At 39.6% G+C, this 15,420-nt stretch overlaps 1 long non-coding RNA gene across 2 annotated transcripts in view; it reads right to left on the bottom strand.

Moving 5' to 3' along the window:
* Positions 1 to 2,261: 2,261 nt before the first annotated feature.
* The window catches only part of LOC134564314 (uncharacterized), an 86,581-nt gene continuing 73,422 nt past the window's right edge, over positions 2,262 to 15,420 (bottom strand). Inside the window, exons 3-4 of one of the 2 annotated variants that reach the window (XR_010083514.1) lie at positions 14,396 to 14,519; positions 2,262 to 3,714 (exon numbers count right to left, since the gene is read on the bottom strand). This is a non-coding gene — a long non-coding RNA (uncharacterized LOC134564314). The remainder of the gene's footprint in view (positions 3,715 to 14,395; positions 14,520 to 15,420) is intronic. The other variant, XR_010083513.1, reaches the window with a different exon arrangement.

Consider the following 15,420-nt stretch of genomic DNA (forward strand, 5'->3'; position numbering starts at 1 on the left):
ACAGATGTGTCACAGAACCTTGTTAGAGGAAGCCAGGAAAGAGGCCATTTCTCCTGATTTCTGGTCTAGTGCTTCACCAGCACCCAGCAGTACATATTAATCAGGATGGTTGTAAGAATATACACAGAATGCCTGAGATACTGCTGCTTCATGAACAAACTGACATCATCATACCGAAAGAATCTCTGTTGTTTCAGAGGCATTACTGTATTGACCAAGTTCAAACTGATTGTGCAACTGCACTTCCTGCTTTTCCTAAGAATACCTTTTGGTTCATTTATTCCTGCGTCCTTTCAACATGAAGATGTTGTGCTAATGACTGTGCTAGCAGGAGCTGGGCAGCTTCAAGCCACGGATGCAGTCCTTTGCAGGATAAATTTTTATGTGTTCCTCCTGTTTTTGTGGCAAGGGCTGAGCACTGGCCTGACACGCAGATGAGGTGACATGTTGGAAGACATATTTTGGTGACTGTAGGGATGCTGCTGTCATTCAGGTCTGTTTATAGGAGGGAGTTGCTAATCTGTGTCTCTTTGTTTCTTGATGAATTTTTAGAAGAATGACTGCTCCTTTAGACTGACAAAGTAAGTGGGATGGCAGAAGTGGCCTGTCATCTCTCAAGAGACTCAGCCTGAGCATTCTTTATAAGAATGGCCAGATTCCCTGCTTGGGACTGTAGTTTCCCAGTGCTACAGCTTCTGCTGCCTCTATTGCTTTTCTTCAGCACTGTTTATAACCTGGATCTTCTGGCCTGCACTGGAGCCCACAGATAGCCAGGTCAGCAAGTGTCTGTAGCCATTAAAATAATACAGGTATCTAAAAGACCTGTTAAGCTGTGTATGTAAATATTTGAATGTCAGAATATGTTCTACTATTATAATTCATGAATGACAGACCATAAACTCCATTTCATACACAGAAAATGGCATTCTTTTCATAAAGGGAGGCAGTGCAAGTCATTCAATTTGCATTTGGATGTTGGTATTGTTCAGTAAGTGTTGTGGGTTTGGGTGCATAACAAGAATCACACAAGGAAGTATAAATGTTTTCTGAAACTGGCTCTCTTTTGCAGATGGAAATTCAGCTCCCATCTCTGCCAATATATGAATTCTAAAAAAAATAGGTGTGTTCATGTAGTGTCTGGATTATGAAAAAACACAGGTTTTTTTCCCAATGAAGCTGGTCTGCAATTTGGGCTGATGTAATGTAGGTTTAAATAGGAATTAAATTTTTAAAATGTCAAGGCAAAATTTAGAGATATTTTCACTGTTTTCTGTGTCAGCACACTACTTCAGTGAGTACAGTTTAAATACCAAGTCAATGAACTGTCATAAATTCCTCAGGTGTAACTAAGCTGAGTTAATTGTGGTCAAGTGCTGACCAGCTACATCAATCAAATGGATGAAACATTCGGGAAAAAGACCCCAGAAACAAATCTAAAATTCAGAATGGGATTTAGAACAAGTTGATGGAAAAAAGAAGTACTACAGTCAATGCATCATAAAAATTCTAGTCTGGGTTGTTGGTTGTTTTTCTAATTAAAGAAAAGAAATGCCATACTGGCAGAAGAGGTCCAGTGAAGTCTTGGACAAAGCCCTGCCGTGTGAGCTCCATGTGAGGCATGAGTTCATCCCAGACCTAGCCAGACCCTACTGTAGAAAATTAAAAGTTATGTACCCATTTCACTCAGCTTCTGGATTATGCCTTTTCTGATCAAATTAGCTCTTACCTTTTTCTTGCATGACAAAGTCATTGGCCTGGAGCACATCACTAAATAGAAAATTAATTACAGTTGTCTGCTGGGTGTAGAATGTTTGCCACTGGAACTAAATCCAATAGTCCCCATAGATCTCCAGGCCACTGGACACAGATAAATGTTGAGGTTCTGTTTTGTGTTTGTATTTGGTTCTGTACTCAGGTAGCTAACTCTTCAAAGCAGCCATCCTCATGAGGGTAAACCTGTTTTCAGTCAAGGATGTAAATTTTAAGTCACTACAGGTGACATCAGCATTTGTATGTTTAAATGTCAGTATATTTTAAGTGGTTCAGTCCTTTTTAAGAGCTACTCCACAGTATTTTAATTCTAGTTCAAATATTTAGCTTTTTCTCTCCTAATTATATAATAATATAATATTCTAATTATACAATAAGTGTAAAGGAAACTCTTGGGCCAGAATGAAATATAAATATGCATTCTAACAATCATATGCCTTCTTTATGTGTAGAGGTCATGAAGGACTGAAAACAATACTGCGTTATTTTATATATACTTTAGCATTTTATTTCAGGAAAAAAGAACAAGTAGGATTTAGTTTAGACAGAGAACTCAGAAAAAAAGTAATTGAAATAAAGTGTATGAACTACAGAAAAGTGTATGAACTACAATGGATCAACAGCAGACTACCTTGATTTAAAAAGGAACAAATCCTCTATTTTAAGCAACTGCTTATGGCTTATGTCCACAACATGACATGCAAAGAGAATACACTGACAGAGCAAGTCATGCTTTAAGTGTGCTTCAAATAACAATAAATGCTACCCAATGGCCAAATAAATAGGCGTGGGTTTCCTAGGAGCTCTTTCAATCTGGGGGAAAAAAAAAGGTGTCAATTTACCTTGAAAAGGCATGCATAGAAGCAGAAAAGGCGCATGTAGCCTTGTCTGACACACATTCATTCCAGCTATTCTGAATATTCCCAAAACACAACAGGAAGCATGCAGTTTAATACCAATAATTTTTGCTCACAGGAACAATGAAATCTGCATTTGAAAGTACCACATTTTCAAGAGGGAAGGTGAGAATATGGATTCAGTGTCAGTTCTCTGCTGAAGCACAGTAGGAAGCTCTGTGAAGAACCCACAAGTATTAGCTACACCCACAGAGCAGAGGTACAGCATTTCCAAAATTAGCGCTCCCCTTCACGCAGAATTAGTCTTCTGGGAATTAATTTCTTCCCTGACTCCCTGAAATGTGCAACAAATATATTAACCTTGAAACACCTTTCTGTCTCTCCTAAGCCTAACTGAAAATAAATCTTGGAGCCCTAGTCCTCATATGTGAGGCTGAGAAGTTAGTATTAATGTAGTCTGCTTCCACAGAGAAATTCCACTGAGTCTCACTGCTATACAACCCTGGACACACAGAAAGAGAATGGTCAGTCTCCCCTGATAAATAATACCAGGTTCAAACTGTCCCTCTCGTGTAAGGTATTAATTACATTTTCTTTTTTTAATAGAGAAAGTTTATTACTTATTTTCTGTCTTCACAAACCTGTACCAGTGGAACAGGTGTCAGCCACGTGAAGATTTCTAGATGCCTCAGTTCTGGTATATGGCAAAAAAAAAAATCAAAGCAAAAGGATGCAAGAGACTATGAATACAGGTTTGAGATGAATTGCATGGGGCCAAGAAATCCACAGGGGTTTTTTGTCCCCACAGATGTCACAGCCTATCCGCACTCTAACAGGCTGGGCCTGCCCAGTGCCTCCTCCTGCTGCTCTTAAAGGCAGTGTCTCAGAGTCTTGGAGGCTCACTTAGGCTGTAGAGCTTGCTGGTTGGTACAAGTGCAGTAGTGCTGGAACTAACTCCTTGAGGAGTTGCTGGTCCCTGAAAGTTACTCTTTTAGCTGTTTTCAGGGTGATGCTGGTAAGGTGACAGAAATTTAGCTTCTTACGCAGGCAGGGAAGAGAAGGCAACTCTCCTTTGATGCAGCATGTCCTACAAATAAAATAAACCACATGTTAACTTCACAAATCAGTCCATTGGTGTAGAAATCTGCCTGCTCTTTGAGCCAGTAAAGAGGCAAACCAGTAGCTTGGGTTGGATTTTGGGAAAAGTCAGTTGCTGTTCATGTGCACAATGGACACAGAGGTCTCTTGAAAACCAGGACATTTCTCTGGGTCATTAAACAGAAGCTGTGGGTCACTTACAGGAAATGGGGTGCTGTGGGTAGTGCCTGGAGAGTAATAATGAGAGCCAGGTAATGGCATTCAGTCAATTACAGTCTTACATTGGTATTGTCTAAAATGGAAAACCCAACAGTCTAAAAGGCTATAACACTGATTCTGTAGAACATTAAACTATTACTTTATGCTGATGATATCCTACTGTTAATTAAGGACTCGCATGCTTCCCCTCCTGCTTATAATGAATATTGCTCTCTGAGTACAAAGTTATCATTGCACAAAATTAATGACTCTGAGACTGCAGTGATGCAGCTTTCTGGAATTTGCCCTTCAGCCCTGCTCACCTCATGGAATCTTAAGTGGGCACCCAAAAATATAGTACAAATACTTAGGGACTGATGTTAAATAAGCCTCAGACAATGTAATTAAAAACCATTTAAATACAATTATCAAGCAGGCAGGAGAAGATTTGGAGGGATAGCCAGAACTAAATAAAAAGCAAACATATTATCTAGTTTGCCGGAATCCCATCAGGTTGTTAAAGTAGAGATGAGAACATCGTGTAAGTCAGCACCCTCGGAGTTACTGTCATAAATGAGCTCATGGAAGTATTTTCTACTGGCACCAAAAAAGAAAGTTACGTGTGTCGAGTTTACTTTGAGCATAAATGTACACAAATGCCTATAAAAAATTTCTAAGAGTGACTAATAATTATATTTCCAACCCACATCTGAAAAAAAAAAGACATAGCCTTTTAGAAGTGCTTCACCTACTACTGAAACTCAGCTGTTTCTTTAAAGGGTACAGAGGTGGATCACACAGGTACCACATTCAGCACACAGAACATGACAAAGCCCAAGCTGTACTGCCAAGTTCATGTTTATCCACAGTCCAGGCTTCTGATACAATAAACCAGCAAAGTTTGCTTAGAAGTCACTGCAGAACTTAGTGAATACCTACAACAATTACAGTATGTTTCAAATGACAGAAATTTCAGGATGTGGGGATGAATTAAAGATGCCACAAGAAACATTCAAAAAGTATTTATAGCTCTTGGGATGAGAAATGTTCCTATCCCCTTAAATGTCATCTAATTGGCCCAATTTTATGCACCAAGATCATGCAGATTTTTATGGGTTTTTTTTCCTAAAAGGCATAATTTTGAATGAAAATTGCTGTATTTTAAGAAAGATTGTCTTTTTTCTCTTCCTCATACTGTAAATGAATATTGGTGTTAAGCAGAGGTTGCATTTCAGTGACTAGAATAGATATATCTTTCTGAAAAGCACATGAAATCCTTAGTGATGAAAAGAATTGTATAAACATTAATCAATTACTTTTGGGCTGGTTTGAAAAATTAAATCATGACAGACAGACTTGTTTGAACACTATCCTATGAGTTTTGGCCATTCAACATGTTCTGTGGAATTAGTTTTACCTCTGAAAAAAGGCAGACAAGATCCATTCCAACAAGTGTGTTCAGATTTTTCTGGTCTATTGTGGGATTAGCCAGGTGGGGCCAGATAGCAGAAAGATCTTGCTGGGGAAATGGTTGAAGCTGTTGTGCATGACAGCTGCCTACCAAAAGGGAAAGCTCATATGTGCTAGAGAAGGCAGTGATACATATTTGTGATAAGATGGGGGCTGTAAATAAAAGGTGTCAGTGAAAGAACAGTCTTGTCAGCAACAGATACATGAAGAAGCTGCTGCTGGTATGAGAACATGAATTATGTAGATTCATGGCTGTGAAGAGTGCACTATCCTAATAGCTCTGCAGCAAACACATGCAAGATAGCGCTGTAAATACTTTAAAGTTGGCAAAAAATGTTCAGCAGGTGAGAGTTCCTCTTCAAAACTTCAGCCTGAGAGGTGTACTTTTCTGCTTCCCAGATACCTATATTCTCTGAATTATAATCTTAGCAAATTTCGGCACAGGAAATTGTCAACTCTCTGCACAGGTATTTAAGCTTCACTAAATGAGTGCCCTGAGTTCAAGTCACAAGAATATCTAAATTGACAGACACACAATAATCAAAGATCTCTGATGTTACCATTGTTTAAAGACTATGGAACAATTTAAACAGCCTCAAGGACATTCATAGTTTCAGTTCCTGATCCGTATTTGGTTGTAGTAAACAAAAGGTCTTCTCATAGATCACTGATTAAAGTAACAGACAAAAGAAGTGGGAATGAATAGAAACAGCTTTAGTGCTAGATTTCCTTCAGAGTTATTTGGAGTGAACTGGTTCAGCTTGTTGGTAAGAGGTTGTGCACAACAAGTCTGCTTGCATTCCTAAATTATTCATAGTTTTTAAACAAAGAATTAACTCTAAATACTTGCAGAAAAATGTATCAGAAACTGGCAGATAAAAATCACAGATGAGGGTTAGGTTCAATAAATGCAAACTAAGGCATGAAGAAAAAAGTAGTAGCAGTGCACGCTCAGTGGTGTCTGAAATGGTATTTCTAAATCACTTAAGAAAGAGACACATCACTGTTGGTATAAGAAGTCAATAGATTAGAGAAAAAACAAAAGAAAATAACAGGAGACAACACTGTTGCATAACAATGCTGTTGCATAACTCTAATGTGTGCCTACACTCTGAATACCAGCTGCAGTTCTGGTCCTGGTCTCAGCAAGGATTGAAGAATAACTGGAAAGAGTCTGGAGATGGATTATAAGACTAATCAAAGGAATTGGACAGCTGCCTGTCCAGGAGTGATGATAGACTAGGCTTTGGTACTATAGTAAGTAGATAACTGAGGGGTTTATGAGGAAAAAGATCTCAGCTGGCAGAGTAGGGGAATAAAATGGTTATTATTTGGTGTTTCTCAGAACACAAGAACCAAAGGCTACTACATTTCATGTTCAGCATTCAGGTTAGAAATAAAAAGACCAACATACATACACTGCATATTTCAACCCAAGAACTCTTTGCCACACACTGTTGAAAAAACTCAGCATGTTCCCCAGTACACCATCAATTCACATGGGTGCAAAGTGTAATTGTACAAACTCATACAGGACAACAGCTCAAGCCTATGAAAGGAAGATGTCACAGCAAACTCAGAAGACCTCCAAGATGTGGATCACTTGAGGGTGCAAAGATATTGCTGTACACTTACTCTGCCTTGGTGTTTCCTACTTGTGTGAAAGAGAGCTCTGGTTTGACCCAAAAGAGCTGTTGCTTTCGCAGACGAGGCATTTGGGTGTGTTTACTTAAGCTCAGCCCAAGTCCTTCAGCAGCACATATTCCGTAGCTGTAGTGTGCTACAGCTCTTGGAGCATTACTCTGCATTCGTAAGCATAACACGACCAGGTAAAAACAATGGCAGAAAATTGCCTAGAGTGGTTCCGTACACCACAGAGGTGGAACAAATGAAAGCCAGAAGATAATAAGAGTAGAAGATAGTAAGCTTAAGGGGACAGGAACAGATGGACACTTTTTGTTGACACAGAAGACTAAGGTTGAAGCCAAATCATAAGTAGAGCAGAGATGGAGAGTTAATCTGGCCATGAAAGCAACCACCCTACATAAGTTCTTCTGGATACTGACTGAAGACACAGCCAGGAGAGAGCTTTTTGGAAGAGAAGAAAATCAGGAGCACACAGTCTGCATTTCTGCTCTGCTAAGGAAATGATGCTGTGAAACATCAGTTAAACTTCTAGAACTGAGCTTAAATCAGGGACTAGTTTCTCATCTCAAATAAATCAGGGTGGCAGTAGCAAAGAGAGAGAATGAACTATCTGACAGCTCTTCACCAAAGTCAATACACTTTACCACTAATATACCAGAATTGCCTAGTATTACAGAAATCAGTGCAGGTTTATTAAATTTTATCTATTACAGTCAGACAGCCTGTGGTTTTTGGTTTTTTTTTTTCTTTCACCAAAAATATCACTGAATCACCACACTGGAAACTGTCTCTGAAAAGCCTCATCAGACATCTGAGTTTTCTTTGTGGCTTCAGTTGTTTATGACACTGACAAGAGCTAAAGTTACTAGAGATTGGAACTATAGTGTTGTATTTTAGAGTACAGAGCACAGTTTAGGCTGAGTATTTTGGAGTCTTTCCATCACCAGATTTCTGTGCTGGAGCACTCTTTGGTAGACACAACAGCACGAAGCTGTGGCCTTTCAGAGATACAAGGCCCTATTCCTTGAGCTACCTCCAACTTTTCTCACAAGTTTTGGAAGCTAAACTCTTGATCTCTGTTTTTTTGGGGTTTTTTTACCTCATCTTCTGTCTTGTTGACTTTAATTGTGGGTTCTCTGGGGCCTTAATCTGGGTCTCTGGGTACTATCATACTACAAACGTCATATAATAATAATTTCATATTTGATCAGCTGCCTTGTAATGGCTTTTTTTCTTCTGGGCTTTAAACTTTTTTATTTGATTGCATCCTTGCCCTAATTTCAAAGACAGAAAATAATAGATTTTCTAGAGAACAATCCCAAAAGTCCTAGCTACAGCTGATCTGCAATTCAATATAATGGTTCTTTTCTTTTTCATTATTTTTTTCCTTTCAGATTTGAATAATATCATTTGTGTGATGTTACTCAATTTCTCTGTTTTAATTTGAAATCCTATTTTTAATCAATTAGGAAAAAATGACCTAATTAAGGAGTAATTTAGGCCAGCAACTTAAACATTGTTTTATAAAGTAGCTGCATTTAATTGGAAATGTGCTCAACTACTGCATTGCATTAGCAAGTAATTTGGAAGAAACAGTCAGTGGGATCCCCTGACTGCTATTTCAGAAATGATAGTGACAAAGCTGAAGTCCAGAGTAGTCTGATGAACTTGGATTTTATTAATAGCTTTGCTATGAGCCTAAAGGTCCAAACAACTGCAGCCTCTCATTATACAAGACATAAACAGCAGTGGCTGCTGGGAGTCAGCACTGAAGAGTTCTGAAGTGGCTGGATGGATATAAAGCTCAAGAATCAAGAACACAGAGAGGGGACCCATCTTGCTCAGCCCTCATCACTTTTCAGCAGCAAAGGTAGTAATAGCCCTTGTCTGCCAGAGCGCCCCCAACCAGAGAGAGAACTAGGCTGTCACTAGCTAATGCACATGCTAATAACACTTCTTAAAAACTCCACACAACACCTTTTTCTTTCTGTATGCCCCCTTAGCTGGTAGAAATCCTAGCAGGGTTGTCAGACCTTTCCCTGAAAATGCCCACGTGCCAAAAAGGGAAGAAGGCTGTTTAAAAGCTCACTAGCATACTTCAGGAAAGAAATTCAACTTTTGAGAAATTCAACACAGCCCAGAGGGTGTGTTACAAGTCACAGCTCTTCACTGGTTGCCATAAGTGTCAGGACAGCTCACTCCTGTCTGTCTAGACTCATCTCTCCACTGGTGCTTTTCACTGCAGCAGTACTGCAATACAGATGGTTTTAGCATCAGAGAGAGAAGTTGTCTGACACTTCTGTGCTGTCTGTGCCGTGTTTCATTATCATTCACTATTGGCGGTTTTAGCATTGCGTACTCACAGTAGTGCCGTGGAAGAAACAATTATGACTCTGCTCTGGGCATCAACACACTCTTGAAAGGCCACTGGTTTCCAGCTGATCACCTAAGGTTTCTTCACTGTAGAGTGGGTATTGCTGAACAAACTTATCAGTATATTATTTATTCATGCTGGCTCAGAATTTTTCCTCAGATAACAGCTCTCAGGAAAACATTTATAAAGGCCTTCCACACTGACAGAGCTCCTGCCACATGTTACTGCTTCATGACTGGGAACACTGGCATTGTATTCCATTTAAAAAAATACCCAGAGGGTGCTTGCAGGCTCAGATCACTTCAGTTTTACACTAATACTTTTTGTCATTAAATTTCATGTCAGTCCATTATTGTTTGAATCTTTTGAGTCTTTGAATCCTAAAAAAAAACCAAAACCAAAACAAACAAACAAACACAAAACCCAAAAACAAACAAACAAACAAATAAAAAACCAAACAAACAAACAAACAAAAAAAACCACCACAAAAACCCTACTGTTCATCCCTTCATTGTACCATCACCATATAAGAAAAAGGCATACTATCCCAGGAAAAAAAAAAAAAGATTCTTCTTTTGACCTACAGAGGCAAGAGAGGCTGTCATCCACTTGGTACCTAAGTGGCAGTAACACCAAGGAAGCTACAGGAAGCCACAGAGCTACTGGTACAAATCTCCACCAGAGCATATGCAATTTTGCAGAGCTGCAAAGGGGATGCTTGGTGGACAGGAGAGAAATTTGGCATTTGGGCAATTTAGTCCTCAGCTACTGATGCTTTACTTCAGGCAGGGAACAATCTCATTTGGGCAAGCAAAGCGTGGAACAGGAGACTTGTAAAACTCACTGAGGGCAAGATGTACAGCAAGGCTGGTGGTCTGCATATCGGCTCTAAAATCAAGTATGCCTGCATAAAAGAACTCACAGCTTTTGTAGTCAAATATTGAGTTCCCCAGGAGATCTCTGTGAGAAGAGCATGCCTCCTGCACCTTCCTTTAAGTCAATAGTAGCAATACATTATCAGATTGTACTGTTTTCCCAGATACATTAAATCTAGTGTGACAAAGGTGAAAATGTTAGCTGTTTGCAGCCTGACACAGAGTCGGCAAAATCCTGGGCCCTTCAAAAGTATCAGCTTTGATTTTAAATCGTGTCATATTTCAGGAGAGAGGATATGCAATCACCTCACCTGGTGGGCTCCCTCAGTGACAACTTCATTTCAGCCTTCAGGCAGCATGAGCTTGGGAAAAATCAGTGCAGAATCCCAATCTTGCTGAGCTGTATTCACATGAAACCACCACATGAACAGGATCTTTAGACTCTCAAAGGAGTTTAGTGCAAGAAACATCTTGCCCTAATCTATGCTTTTACACAAATGGGATAAATTTTCCCACCTTCTGGAGATGTCATCTTCCCCCACCTTAGTTATTAAGGAAGAAGTTTCTATTCCAGTGTGCACCCATATATTAAATAACTAAAACTTGACCATCCAAATTCCACCAAAAGAGCTTGTAGAAAAAACAGGGCCTGTTTGAAGTGTAAATTACAAGTATTCAAAGAAAAATAAAATGAATATTTGTTTGCCTTCAGCCCAAACATAAACACACTAAACCAGGCTGACCTACACAGTGTGCAAGTGTTTCCTGCCACAGTGCCACCAGTAACAACCATCAGCATGGTGAGACTTCGTAGTAGAGCTGAGCAGAAGTGTCTAAACTGCATGGAACTGCAGTGGGGAAAGAAGGAGATTTGGATCCTAAAAATAGGATAAATAATGCTGGCAGGAGAGTTTCCCATCCCTTCACTTTTTGGGGAGAGCTAAGAAGCATAAGAAAATGAAGGGGTAATAAGGCAAAACAGGGAAGAAGAACATCATGAACTTCTCTTCCATCTTCCCTTCTGGAAGAGCTCTTGAATCTATTGTCAAGTATTTCAGCCATGGAAAGCACAAGAGCTGCATCAGTGTTAACTACACAGACTCATTCACACTCATGGCTAATTTAGAATAAAATTGTTAAAGATGAATTGTTTGAATAAGTAGTGTTAACGATGGATAGTGATTAAGCATTAACCATTGGCAGTGTATATTTGCTAATGAGGGTCAGTCTAGAAAAGTACAGTTTTGAAGCTGGAAACCCACTTGATTTATCAGATGTTTAAACACTCCAACCACAGCAATTGCTAACTCCCCCACTGAAATACTTATATGATGTGTGGATATTAATTTCTAATAAATTGTTACATTCCAAATGACCATCAGAAAATTCAGCACACAAGCCCATTGAAATTTAGGAAGAATTTCAAAGCCCAAAGCTCTCTACATCCTATTCAGTCACATCAAAACTGAGCATTACTGCTGCATCAGCAAGTCTGACAACCTTCAGACTTTGAGATAATTTGGTGCATGGTTTAAAAATCCAGTTGGATTCCCTCTGCCTCGAGACACAGCCTTAGGAGGACCAGGATTTCCTCCATCAGCTTTAGAAGCCAAAGTTTTTGATGAAGAGCATAGAGGGAGACTTCTACCTCAGCAAGTATGAGTCTAGTGCTGGATAATCCACTGTGGAGACACATGATTGTATTTTGCAGCACAGAGAACCTATATCTGACCTGATATGAATCCTGTGCTAAAACAAAGGTTTTCTAAGAAAGGAAAAACACAATCAAAATGACATTATCCCACTCATACAATGACTGTCACAGAAGAATGGTGCTGTACATTCACCTGACACAGAATGGGAATGGGCTCATATGAATCTTCATCAAGAGGATTTGCTACCAGTAAAAAAAGGTGTAATAGGAAAAAAATATCTTGATGCCAAAGCCAGATAATATCTATTGTACGATATTATAATACTTACTATATAAATATCTATTTATGTTTTGTTTGTTTGTAATTGTGGGTTTGTTTGGTTTGTTGCTTTTGGTTGTTTTGGGTTTTTTAATGAAGGATAATGAACTGCTGAACAAAACCATGAGGAAAATAGGAAATTAACAAAATACAATGCTCCTTGATTAATAGAATAGGATAAACAAGTCAGTTGTCCATTCTGCCCTTGAAAGCAGTGAATTATCACAACTCTCAGCAGAGGAGAGAGGTTGTTGGGGTTTTTTTCCTTAAAAGTAAGAGCAATCAGTGGTGATTAATCAGCTCCAGACTAGACATTTAAGAGGGTCCACAACTGCAACTGTAAGCACTTATAAATTCCTGTCTTGACTGAACATAATGATGTTCTATAGAATAAGAACCACATACTTAGTACACAAAATCTGAAAGTCTGGCTTGGTTCTGTTTGCTTTAAATCTGGAAGGAAAGGCTGATTTTTACATGCCAGTTCTGACTTTTAAAGTTCATTTGAAACCACTTGTTTCTAACTGGTAGCTTCTAAGTTGGTGTCATAGCTGAATTTTCCCTTGTTCAATTGAAAAAAAAAAAAGGTTAACAATGCATCATTTTATTCCTACTTGGAACACAAGAGCTGCCTATAAACTGCACGTAACATGGACCTTCAGCAATTAAAAAAATCCCTTGTACAAGGCTAAACCAAAGAGAAAATACAGGAAGAAATGGGAAGAGGGGCTGTAATTGTGTTGGAAGTAACCCATCTTAGCAGATGAGCAGCTTTTCCTTCCATAACAGAGGGGTGCTGATTCTACCTGTTTGCATGAGGACCAGCAGTAGTGATGGGTAGTGATTAGAAAGCCTGAACTGTGCCAGGGGTGGCATTACAGGTGTCAGGCTGAGTCAGAGAAATGTGCTCTGAATGGCTGGTGCCAGAATGCAATTATTTAAGAGGTAAAAAAACCCAACAGGAAATAAACCCAAATGAAAGAGGATTAGATGGCAGACAAGATTATCCTATAAACAGGCCCTCACTTCTGCTTCCTTTTAATACAGCTGGGGGCCAAAGAAACCCATGTTTCCAGTGCTAATGGGCCTTGTTGAAGGCATTAAGACACTTTATAAAGAATGAGAGGCTAAGGGATTAGGAGTGACGGAAATTCACTGAGCGCTCATGAATTAGCATCAAAGGATGTCTGCCTCCATGGAAAGTTAAAAGCAGAATTAAATGGAGATACCATTATAGGAGGAAAATGGGACTAACATTTTTCTAGTTAAAAACAATATTGTTATTATGTAAGTATAGCTCATTGTACATGTATGTTAATTTCTGTCCTGAACTTCAAGATATAAAGCAGACTGAGAATTTCTATTCACTCTTGCTTATCATGGAAGCACAGGGGATATTAACTTTGGTAAGAGGATTAGTGGATGCCCAGGGTCTGGGTCTAGAGTGGGACTTCATGGCATGATTGCAGCCTACATAGCCTATACAAACACTAAATGCTGCAGTTGTGTGTGCTAAGGAAAGGCAGAAAAATCTCAAACCACTTTTATTTTAGGAAAATGGCTAAGAAAAGCAGGCCTCTTAGAAAACAGTTCTGTACTAGGCACAAAAAGCTACACAGGAGTAGAGTTGTGGGGCTGAAAAGGTCCACCAGGTCCAAGAGACACAGCAGCCTCCTGGGTGAGCACATGTTGAAAGCAATTTCTGAATCTGCTTGTCTGTATGTATCACTGCAAAAAATGGCTTGTGCTCCTTCCTGCACGAATGCTCCCTGGCTGTGAATACCAGAGATCAAACTGATCCTTATTGCCACAGCCCAGAAGGAGCAGCAGAATGAGAGAAGATCTGGAAATAATGAAAAAAGTTTCTGTATCTGAAACTCACTATTTTTCTGTCTACTGAGTTTACTCCTGGTCCTTCAGCTTCTGCTCACTGTGATGTAATACCCGCAGGAAATTTAGCTCCAAATGAGCCACTCCTCTTATTCCACCTCTTTAGGTAAGGGAGGGGAAAAAAGCAAAACCTATGAAGTTGAGATAGCAATTTCCTGAAAGCAAAGCAAAGGATTAAGAAATGCACAATAACAACCACAATATTAATAATAAGAGTATGCAGAAACAGAGGGTTTTACTTACAAAAATGCATTCACCACCAGGATCAAAAACAAAATGGTGGACTCTTGTCACAGGTTGTATCCACGTGGCTTCTCCAGACAAGGATCAAAGGGTGACTATTCCTGCACACCACGTCGCATGGCCACTGGCAACAAAGGATAGATGGTAGGGGAGGCTCCCACAGCTAATGTTTCCTGCCCCCTGCCCAAAACAACAAAAAACTACGACAAATATACCCTCTGGAAGCTGCATCATCTGAGCTGGGTCACACTGCCTCTCCACTGAGCTCACCTGTGCTTCCTTCCACTAGATCAGATTGCTCAGAGCCCCTTTGAGCCTGGCCTTTTCACACTGTGTTCATGGGCCCAACTCCTTACTCAAGGTGTGCATGACAGAAAAACAGTCATCAACTCATTAGTCCATATTTCAACAACGTACAACTGTGACAGCTCATATTCTTAGAACATTGATTGACTTACAGTCTTGTCAAAGCCTCCACTGCTCTAATGAGCAGAAGCTGTAATTTAGCTTAAGGATGGGCAGGGCTGTCTCCTCAGCTAGGAGCAGAGCAGGCAACTGCTTCAGCCTCAGCACAGGCAGCCTGGCTTCTTCCTCATGGATTAAGTGAACCCTGGGCAGGTCTCTCCCCATGTCCTTTCAGGGGCAGGAGTGATGTGTTCTAGCACATGCTTGCCTCCTGCTCAGCAATTTGTGGGGCAGCACTATTGGCCTAGTTGCCCTCACTCTCTGCAGATGAACCCAGGACTGAACTGGTTCTTCCCTCCCTGGGAATGAAGGCACTTTTCAGTGAGAAAATGGTCAAAAAGCATCTTCAATTTCACATGTTACACTGGAATAATACTTTCTCTGTTTATTAACTAATAATCGAGTGTTTAATAATTAGCCAATATTTGTAAACGAGTAATTCATTATTATTTGTATGCTTGTGAGTTGATTATTCAACATATACTCAATATTAAACTGTGATACTTATAATCAAGAGATCACAACAGTTTATTTACAACAATCTCAAGAGTCCCCCTGGA

The sequence above is a fragment of the Prinia subflava genome, chromosome Z (genome assembly GCF_021018805.1).
Source record: "Prinia subflava isolate CZ2003 ecotype Zambia chromosome Z, Cam_Psub_1.2, whole genome shotgun sequence".
Taxonomy (NCBI): domain Eukaryota; kingdom Metazoa; phylum Chordata; class Aves; order Passeriformes; family Cisticolidae; genus Prinia; species Prinia subflava.